The sequence below is a fragment of the Belonocnema kinseyi genome, chromosome 2 (assembly GCF_010883055.1).
Source record: "Belonocnema kinseyi isolate 2016_QV_RU_SX_M_011 chromosome 2, B_treatae_v1, whole genome shotgun sequence".
NCBI lineage: Eukaryota > Metazoa > Arthropoda > Insecta > Hymenoptera > Cynipidae > Belonocnema > Belonocnema kinseyi.
Genome location: NC_046658.1, coordinates 97,313,306 through 97,323,721, shown reverse-complemented (window position 1 = coordinate 97,323,721; position 10,416 = coordinate 97,313,306). Strand labels below are relative to the sequence as shown.

The 10,416-nt window shown below is 30.8% G+C and overlaps 1 pseudogene; it reads right to left on the bottom strand.

Moving 5' to 3' along the window:
• The window catches only part of LOC117182909, a 10,524-nt pseudogene extending 2,992 nt beyond the window's left edge, over nt 1-7,532 (bottom strand).
• Nucleotides 7,533-10,416: the final 2,884 nt, after the last annotated feature.

Below are 10,416 nucleotides of genomic sequence, written 5' to 3'. Positions count from 1 at the left end.
AAAAAGGGAGCTCTTCTTAATATTTTGACACCAAAATCATGTCGATACACCTTACCGACTGCGAGTAAAGCCACCCACGCTTTAACTTGACAGACTGTACATGAACATAAACTATTAGTAACATATTTTTCTGCAGTTCTCTTATTTTATATCATTTCTGACCATTCCTAAAATTATACATGATGCCTATTACAAAATAATTATTTATGATAATTCGAAGGCTATAGAGGTATGCAATCATCACAAACAATTTTTCTGCTACGATATATTTTGTGAACATGAAGTAAAATATTATAGTAGCAAAGATGGAAACTTGCACCGTGTAAAATTGCAAAGAACTTGCTATAGCTTTAATGTCGTTTATTTTCCACACCGCTCACAATTCTTTTCTACAGAATATACATAGCAGTTGTTGAAGCAATAATAAATTGGGTCAATTTTTGGTAATTTAAATAAACAATTTGTTAGGATTTAGTTAAAAAGTTAATTTTAAGAATGCAATAATGTTTTTCTTTTATTTGGTGATTTTCGATGTATACAATACCTTAAACAATGTAGGAAAACTCGAAAAAGTACAAATTGTATAAGAAATTATTTGGGTAGATTTTTAAAAAGATCATTTCAAAAATTATAAATGGCATACGAATACAAATTTACCTTCTTACTTCATCGTCAAGATGAACGAATGGATCTTCCCAAGACAGGATTTTGATCACTTGTGATCCACTAAGAATTTCGCGGATAAGACGAAGTGTTTTGATCTTGGTGGTCATTGAACTCTTTTGATAATAAATCTTGAGCATTGCAAGCTCGAATTGTTTCGAGACCTTGAAGGGTGTAATCAATATGTCTAATCATTGGAGACTGTGCTAGAAACAAATGATAAGCGTTACTTAATAAATCAAAATATAATTATTACGTGAACCCTAATTAATAATAGATTATTCATTAGACAATATACTTATGCTATTCAAACGCTTGATGCTTCGGCTCGTCCTTAGATTAATTTTAATTAGGAAAAAGGATACAATTCCAATCACAAAGATGGGTAGTAAAAGCCAGTGGTTTATATATACAGAGAGAAGAATTAGCACCACCATCAAATACATTTGCTGCAAAACTTGATATAGGATAGTTGGCAATAGTGTATCCACCATTCCCATATCTTTAGCAAATCTAACAACAAAATTGAGATATCAATGAAGTCCTTTTTTCTGTCCTACTCATATTCTTTTGAATAGTTACCTATTTATAATTCGACCGACGGGATTTTCATAAAAAAACACCATAGGCGCAAAGATAATGTTCCGAACCATAGATGAATGCATTCTAAGAGAAGCTCTAGTGCACATTTTAAGAAAGTAAAAGTTTCGCAAGTATACTGCAACTATAGCAGAAAATAATAAACCACCACAGGCGTAAAAATACCAATCATAGTTTACTGTTGCATCCAAACACTGATTTCTTGCTAAATTAGTATCATTTTGCAAACAAGCTTCATCATTATTTACCCATTTTGAAATTAAGTAATCTCCGCTACTTATTGATACCTGCTTCACAAGTCCTAAAGAAACTGCTAAAAAAACGATCCAGCTGTTTCCCACAGCTTTGAAATAAGACAAATATACCTTGTTTGATACATTTCCGACAGCTCTCACTTCATTAGCTTGCGTTTCCTTTATTTCAGAGGTTACACTTCCTGAATTTATATTTTCAGAAAAGGATTTTTGGCATGAATTTATTCTCAATATCATTTTCATTGATTGCATCTCTTTGCAATAGGTTTACTTTCTGTAGCCCAGAATGTTTCAAATCTTGAAAGGTGCTTTTGTATTCTATAGAACCTCCATTTAAAAAATAGATGTAATCAACATTTCTAAGATATTGAAGTTGATGTGTGACCAAAATTCTTGTTTTCCCTTTCAAGAAATTACAAATGCACTCTTCAAAAATGAATCTACTGACTTCAGCGTCAACTGCTGAGAGTGGATCATCAAAAAGATAAATATCAACATCAGCATAAACTGTTCGAGCAAGTGCAACTCTTGCTCGTTGACCTCCACTCAGATTTATTCCCTTTTCTCCTATAATTGTTTGATCTTTATAAGGAAGAATAGAAAAATCTCTTTCCAGTTGACACACTTTGATGACTTGATCGTAACGCTCCTTGTGCATTGATTTTCCAAATAAAATATTCTCCCTTATGCTCGATCCAAAGGTCCAGGGTTCTTGACTAAAATAGGAAATTTTTCCATGAATCTTAAGTTTTCCAGAAAGTAGAGGAAGTTCACGAAGAATGAGATGTAATAAAATGCTCTTTCCTGAGGCAACTTGACCTATAATAGCTGTGATATTTCCACATTTTGCAGAGAAATTTAAAGATTTTAGAGTATCTTCTTTTGATTCAGGATACCATTTTTCCGTTGCACTCTCCATGAAAATTTCTTCTTTAGAATCAGAAATTTCGCTCTCAATATATATTGTGCTTTCAATGTTTTTACTTTTATCAATATCCGCGTGAAGTTTTTCATTAAATATTAAAAAATTTTCAAGACGTTTAATAGAGGCAAATGCTCTGACTCCAGATTGAACAGCTATACAGAAAATAATCTAAACATACTGTTTAATATTTCGCTTATATTATAATTTCTGGCTATTTATAAGATTATGAATCATACCTAGCACAAATAAATTATTTATGATAATTCTAAGGCTGTAGAAGTATGCAATCACCACAAACAATTTTTCTGCTACGATATATTTTGTAAACATGAAGTAAAATATTATAGTAGCAAAAATGGAAACTTGCACAGTGTAAAATTGGAAAGAACTTGCTATATTTTGAATGAAGTTTATTTTCCACACCGCTCGTATCTCTTTTCTACAAAATACATAGTAATTATTCAAGCAATAATGAATTTATTCAATTTTTAGTAAGTTAAATAAAGGATTTGTTGGAAATTTGGTTCAAAAGTTAATTTTAAGAAAGCAAGAATGTTTTTCTTTATTTGTTGATGTTCTATGTTAACAATAGCTTAAACAATGTAGGAAAACTCAAAAGGTAGATTTTTATACAGATCATTTCTAAAATTATAAATGGCATACTAACACAAATTTACCTTCTTACATCATCAGCAAGTTGAAGGAAAGGTTCTTCCCAAGATAGCATTTTGACCACTTGTGAGCCACTGAGAATTTCGCGGATGAGATGAAGTCTTTCATCAGATCTTGAAAAAGCTTTAAATACCCACCGTGGTGTAAATTTCCATAGAACAACTAATCCATATTTCCAGTAAAGAATTTAGTTACTAAAGTTCACCTGAAGTTTGAGATTATTAATTTAAATGTTATTTAATATTTAAATAGAAATTTAACCTGGAAAAGTAATACAATGCAGAAGATGATCCCCAGCAAAGCTGGCCAGCCTATTTTTCGATATATCATGAATGAAATTACTGGTACCAAAACAAATGTGATCCAAAGATAATGAATAAACTTTAAGGCGTTGTGGAAACTTGTATAGTCAGTGCTCAAGAGATTGAGTATCTAAAAGACAATGAACCATTATTGTATTGTTTTTAGTAAAAAAAATATGCCCGCTTCAAGGGCGCATTCTACACGCTTGCAAGTTTGAGCGCGTCTAGAACGTGTGAACGACGATTCTCGCGCTTCATGCTCGATATTATATTTACCTGGTGCTACGCGCTCGGTCTTTGTTCCTCCCCCGCATTTGTTCACAGGACTTTTAAAATTAATGAACAACCTATTGGCAACTGTAAGTTAGTGATTTTGAATTCTCTTTTGTTAAAACTCCTTCGGCTTTAAAAAAACATTCTTATCACTTATCTCTTGCTTCGCATTCGATTTGATCTAAAATGTGAACTTTTCTACACTATATGCAACACTATTATATCAAATTTATACTATATTTATTTCTGCACATCGGGCTGATACTGCTTATTCGGATATTACAAAATAATTTACAAATTTTGTTTTCATGAATGCTTAATATTTGCTCCTTATTTTGCACTAATTTTTATTCTCAGTTAACATGAAAAATGTGTCATCTTAATAAATTGATATTTTTACAATTCAATTTTCACTTGTCAATGTTATTTTTCACGATTAAAACAAAGACTAAGCATTCGATTAAAAAATGATTCATAACAAAGGACCCCTCACAATTTACATTAAAATCCAACCCTGGTCAAATTGGCTGAAATTTCAACATAATATAGTTCAAAGCCTTCTGATCAAAAAATCCTAATGGGTACTAGTCCAAAAAATCAAAAGTTTTCTAGATAGGTGAGGCTGCGAAAAATATGACCACAAGCGGATCTAATGTCCTGATTGAAACAATACTAGAAACACTGGTAAGACCAGTCCAGCTTATAAGGACAAGAAAATGGCGCTGTCCTGCTAATAATAGGCGAAATCATGGGGCTGCCTTGGCAATGTAAATACTGTTCGAAATATGAAATGTGGAAGACAGTACAGTCAATGAATACAAGACTGTAGATCAGATCAATTATCAAAGGAAAAGCCAGTCCAGCTACTACAGGCAATGTCTTATGACTAATAGCATGTCTTGCCATTGTTGGTTGGGCTGATCTTGTCTTGTCTTAACCGGCTGGACTAATAACATGTCTTTCATTTGTTGATTGGACTGATCCATACTCTTGTCTTTGGTGGTCCAGAACGTCTTGTGCCTTGATTATTTTCAAAAATATTCACATTGCCAGGGCAGTCCCATTACATTGCCTTTACTGGCTGGACTGGCTTTCCCTTCAATAATTGGCCTGATCTACAGTCTTGTATTTATTGGCTGAACTGTCTTCCACTTTTAATATTTCGAACAATATTTTCATTGTCAGGAAAGCGCCATGATTTCGCCTATTATTACTAGGACATCGCCATTTTGTTGCCCTTATTAGCTGGACTGGTTTTACCAGTGTTTCTAGTATTGTCAGTGATTGTGCTAATCACAGTTTATTGCAAAATCTGCACCTTATCTTCAAGTTTCAAGCGGGACGTTAGATTTACTTGTCATATTTTTCGCGTTTAGTCCCACCAATCCCCAAAACTTTTGATTTTTTGTACTAGTGCCCATCAGGATTTTTTGATCAGGAGGCTTTGTACTATATTATATTGCAATTTCAGCCAATTTGACCGGGGTCGGATTTTAACGTCAATTATTATTCGGGGTTCTTTTGTAGATCTTTTTTGTGTGAACAAATTTTGTCTGTGTCGTTTGTCAAAAACGTAATTTTTCTATTTTTAATGCTGTTTTATACGGATGAAACAAAAACAACGCGTCCTTAATAAAGTGAATAATAACAGATTTGTAGATTTATTTTGGCTGAATGAGATTTAACCATTCATATTTTGTTCTTGCCTTGTTTGACCGAAAATTGGAATTTGTTATTTTTCATTATTTTTTGTGCCGTCAAAATGTAAACTTAAAGTCGAAAAATTCAAAAAGTTTTTATGATAATCTAGTAGGACTTTCAAAAGGTAACGATTTTCTTCTCTTGACTTTTTTCATATCGCGCGTTTAGGTACTACGAATAACTGTACAGAGAATATTTGAATCTGGAAAAAGGTGGTATCAAAAATTCACAAAAAGCACTCACTTTTTAATTTTTTATCAAAAATGGCTGGCTAACGGAAAGACAGACATACATTCATGCAGGCATACTGACAGACATACAAACAGACATGCAGATTCATAAAAACCAGTTTTTCTTATTCAGAGGGTCTCAAAACATGGACATTTGAAAAAAACATGGGGTCAATTTTTCAACAAGTCATGGGACTACCCTGGCAATATGAATATTTGTCAAAACCTTCTTTGATTAGAATTTTTACATTGGTTATTTTTCTGATAATACCAAATTATGATATAACTGATATTACCTGACCACTTGTAGTCTTTGTCTCCAAGGCAGTTTTGCTAATTTGTAAAACTTTAGAATAAGTCAAACAAGAACAGGCAATGCTGACCTTCAATCCAATTATTTGCATTATATTCAACAAATGATTTATTACAAAGAATTGGGTAACATGTATAGAGATAAGGCCACCTGCCCAGTAGAAAGCTTCTTGGGAAGTCATTTCACTTTCTTCCTTAAAGTAATTCAGTACCTTGCCCATAAAAAGAGGTTCACATGTTCTAAAATTTAAAAAACAGGTCTCAGTAAGAATATCTAATAACATAAAATAAAATAAAATTATTACTGATTGTCTTGTTTAAAGGATGAAAGATTATTCTTGTTATAACAAATGTTTGAAAAATATAAAATTCTTTATTTAAAAAATGTTGTAATTGACCGAGTTTTTTTCTTTTTGCTTCTTACCAAATTAATGGTTTTTTAATGATTCGAGATATTTCAAAAGTTTTTTTAAAAGACTGAATTAATTAAAATCGTATCATTGTCAAAAGTTTGATAAAAATAAGAGATAAGCTTAAAAAAAAGTTAGTCGACAACAACATTTTGAAAATAAACAATGCCTTAAGAAATAATAAATTTAAATTCAGAATTATGATGGTTTGATTACCTGATATATGTTTCTGAAATTAGAAAGAAAAATCCCATGATTAATACTTTCAATCCGAAACATTTTATTAGAACTTTAAAGAGTGAAGGCCGAGTTTTATCTTTAGCCTTGGATTGAACTTTTTCATGCCATAATTTTTGTATCTTTTTACTTAACAATTCACTACGCTGATCATCTAGAGGTTTAAAAAGATCGGTTTCTTTTATCTCTCTTTGGTAACCTACCCAAAAAAATTTCCAAACCCATCTAAAAATTAAGGTTTTACATATCAAACACTGAGAAAAATGAATTGTTTAGGATAATACCCCGTAACGAAAAGTATTATATCGCGTATAAACTATAGTATTTTCCTAATATATGAACATATTACCAAACATAATCTCGAGATATTAAATTCTTATAATCTTCAGATATTCATTCGTAACATCTGGAGATTTAAAACATGCAGGCATGCGCGCGCACCTGTTTTGTCTCTGCGTCCTGCTCCGCGTGTTCTATTTTTCACAAATTATGTGCAGATTATTCAGGAAATTATACAAAGTGTCACCAAAATTCAATGACTAGAATCAGTATATATTTAAAAAGGAAGAAAGTATTAAGATTTTATGTAAGATGAATCAATTTCAAGAGTAGATGAAATACTTTCGGTTTGCCTAGACACTTTGGTAAATAAGATAACCTCATAATCTTTGAACAGATTTTTTTGCATTTGAAAATCAAAAAGAACACTGAATAAAGCATTATGTCAAATGTTACTTTCGTAATTGTTTAAAAAGTTTGAATTACTTATTCCGATTTCAATTTAAAATTATTTTCCCCACCACATACACACTACACTAATTAGGTTTTTAGATTTTTTTGAACTCTGGGAATTTTAATATTTTAGGACGGTGGATTTAATACCTTGGATCCCAGGAAACAAAAATCCACTCACTTGCATTTGAATGGGTTTTAAGGTCTTCTGAATAACGCATCTGTCACTGGAATTCCAGATACCCGCCCATAGGTTAGAGTGAGTTTCGAATGAGAAACCGGCTTTTTTAATCGCCCACGTAATTTTTTTCTAGTACCCATTCGGTAGCGATTATGAATCAGCATTAACCAATAGAGAAACAATAGTTCCGATAGAAAATTATTAGTTTAAATAAAACTAATTGAATTTAAATAGTTTAAAATATTTATTAAAAACTAGTTGAATGGGCAATTTTTAAGAAAATCCTGGCACACATGTAGTCTACTTTCATTCATAGACTATTTATTTGCATTTTAACATTTTGTTGAGCATTATTTTTCATACATTTGTGTTACACATGTGAATGTTAAAAATTTAGTTATATATTTTACACAACAAAAACTGATTTTTTAAAAATTTACGTCTATAAATTCTCGTTATCACTGAAAGTGAAAAATGAATAAGTTACAATCTGTAGGTAATGTGAAACTTCACATTTACCTGATATCAATCATAAATCCACAAAAACTATCACTCTAGTTTTATTTTATAGAAATTACGTTTAAAAAATGCGGGTATTGATTTTCTAAACATTTGAATGTTTGTGATGCAAATGGATATGAGAGAATTGCAGAGTTCGTTTCTAACATGTGGTCTCCCTGCAGCTATTAGCATGTGCACTGAATAAATCGAATGTCACTGACGCTTTATTCAGCATAAATCTTCTAATTCTTACACAAAATAACCTTTTGAAAACCGTTGTAAAAATAGAATTACAACTAAAAAAATATTTAATTTAGAAATAAATTGTGGCATCAATTATAACATATAACAATATTATTTAACTTGAATTTCTTTAATTTTTGTTTTATCAGAATTGTCCTAATCAAATCTATTACTTCATATTTCTCATTCGATAGAATTAATTCTTTGAAATTTTAATCTGCATAATCTACCCAGATAAACATAACCTTAGGTGAGATACAATTGGCAGATTCAGGTTTACTGAAAATTGCTGTGTGTGCATTGTATTTTTACTATTTGTTGGAATTTTTTAAGAACTCCATTTCATATTGAATCTCAACCCATTCATGTATACATGAATGAATCGTAGAATGCTCATAGGAATTATTTCAGGTTAGTCAGTCTCATTCAACTCTATTCACGAAGCATTTTATAGAAATGTGGAATGGCAGATTTAAAGCACTGCGCTCAGGTGACCGATTAAAAATATGGCCAACCGATTGAATTTTCATTTTTCGATCAGAAAATGACAGATACGCAATTCAAACCGACTCGATTTTTATCGATTCTTTTTCCTGGGATCATAGTTCGTAATATCCTGGATATTATATTTTACTATCTTGAATGATTGATTTTAATATCTTGGATTATAGATTCTAATATCTTAAATTTTAGGCTTTAATATATTTAGATTATGAATTAAAAAATCTCCTGTTTCAATTTATAATCCAAGGTTTCATACGGTATTATCTATTCTTTAATATCTGTATATTTTAGTTCGTATAATCTGGATCGCTGTTCCATAGTTAATAGTCCAAGATTATACCTGATAACATATTTTTAGTTACCGGGTATAATCCATTTTTCTCTGAGAAACGATCAATAGTATAAAATTGAGTATTTAATAGTAATTCATTTCAATATGAAAATCTTACGCGAAAGTAATTATGGAGAAGAAACTTGCATCTGTTCGAGGATTTGGGGCAGTTAAATGCCCAATATTCTCTGTTTCATTGGAGGGAACACTCTTGTAATTCTTGTGTATTGGTTTTTTGGAATTTGAGATCGGTATCGAGTTCTTCTGCATTATCACAAACCTAATTTTAAACTCATTTTTCTGTTTTATCGATTTGCGTGAACTCGAGTTATGTTAAGCTTTCAACTTTTTTTTACCATACCTGAGACTCGAAGAAATGTAATTTTGAATGCATACATTAAATGTATTTATAAAGACTTTTGATAACGTATCGGATCTGATATCACCGTCTGCACATGCATTTGGTAAATTTAGTTATGTCAGAATAAATACGATGAGCTTCGCACAAAAATGAGTTTCGGTTATTGATCACAGAGGCATAAAAAAAGTTCTAAAATCACAATCTGGAGACAAGTACAAATAGTTGACAATTGAAAATTAAAAGTATATTTTAATAAGGGGAATTTGACTAAAAATAACAAATACATTATTTAACTATTTACCCAATATGTTTACCAAATAATATTTTTTGTTTAATAAACAAAATTTAAATAACGCTACAGAGAGAAAAAAAGAACAAATTTGTTAATAATAATAAATCCACATGCATCTTTTTTTAATTTTGTGCCTCGCGGATTTCTCAAATTTACAATTAATATCATTTAATCTTTTATTGAATACTTAGAAATTGAAAATGTCCAGTTAAAATTCATTCTTATACAAATCAATGTAAAATAATTCTACAATATATGAGGATATATGTATGTTTAAAAAAAGTGTGAGTTAATTAAGTGAACGCGTCAGACCTTGATCTGCGATAACGTGATTCTAGATTATCAGTAAGCAAGGACTCGACATGTCAAGAATGATTTGTTACCAAACAAAGATTAAAAGAAGTTAAAAATGCATCTAAAGTGCATTTTTCACATATAAAAGGTTAATACGATTAAAAGTAATATATAAAACTTAAAACATATCATGATTATTTTACATTTATTAAAAGGGGGGGGGGCACCCTTTTGAGTTGTGCAAGGAAAATGCTTTAAAAAATTCAAAATAGCGGTTTGATGTCAAATTCATGTTAATTTTTACGAGGGTAGTTCAATAAGTCCTTAGAATGAAGTATAAAAACAATTTTTTTTGGGTAAATTTTTTTTTATTTTTCAACATAATCTCCTTGGAGCTC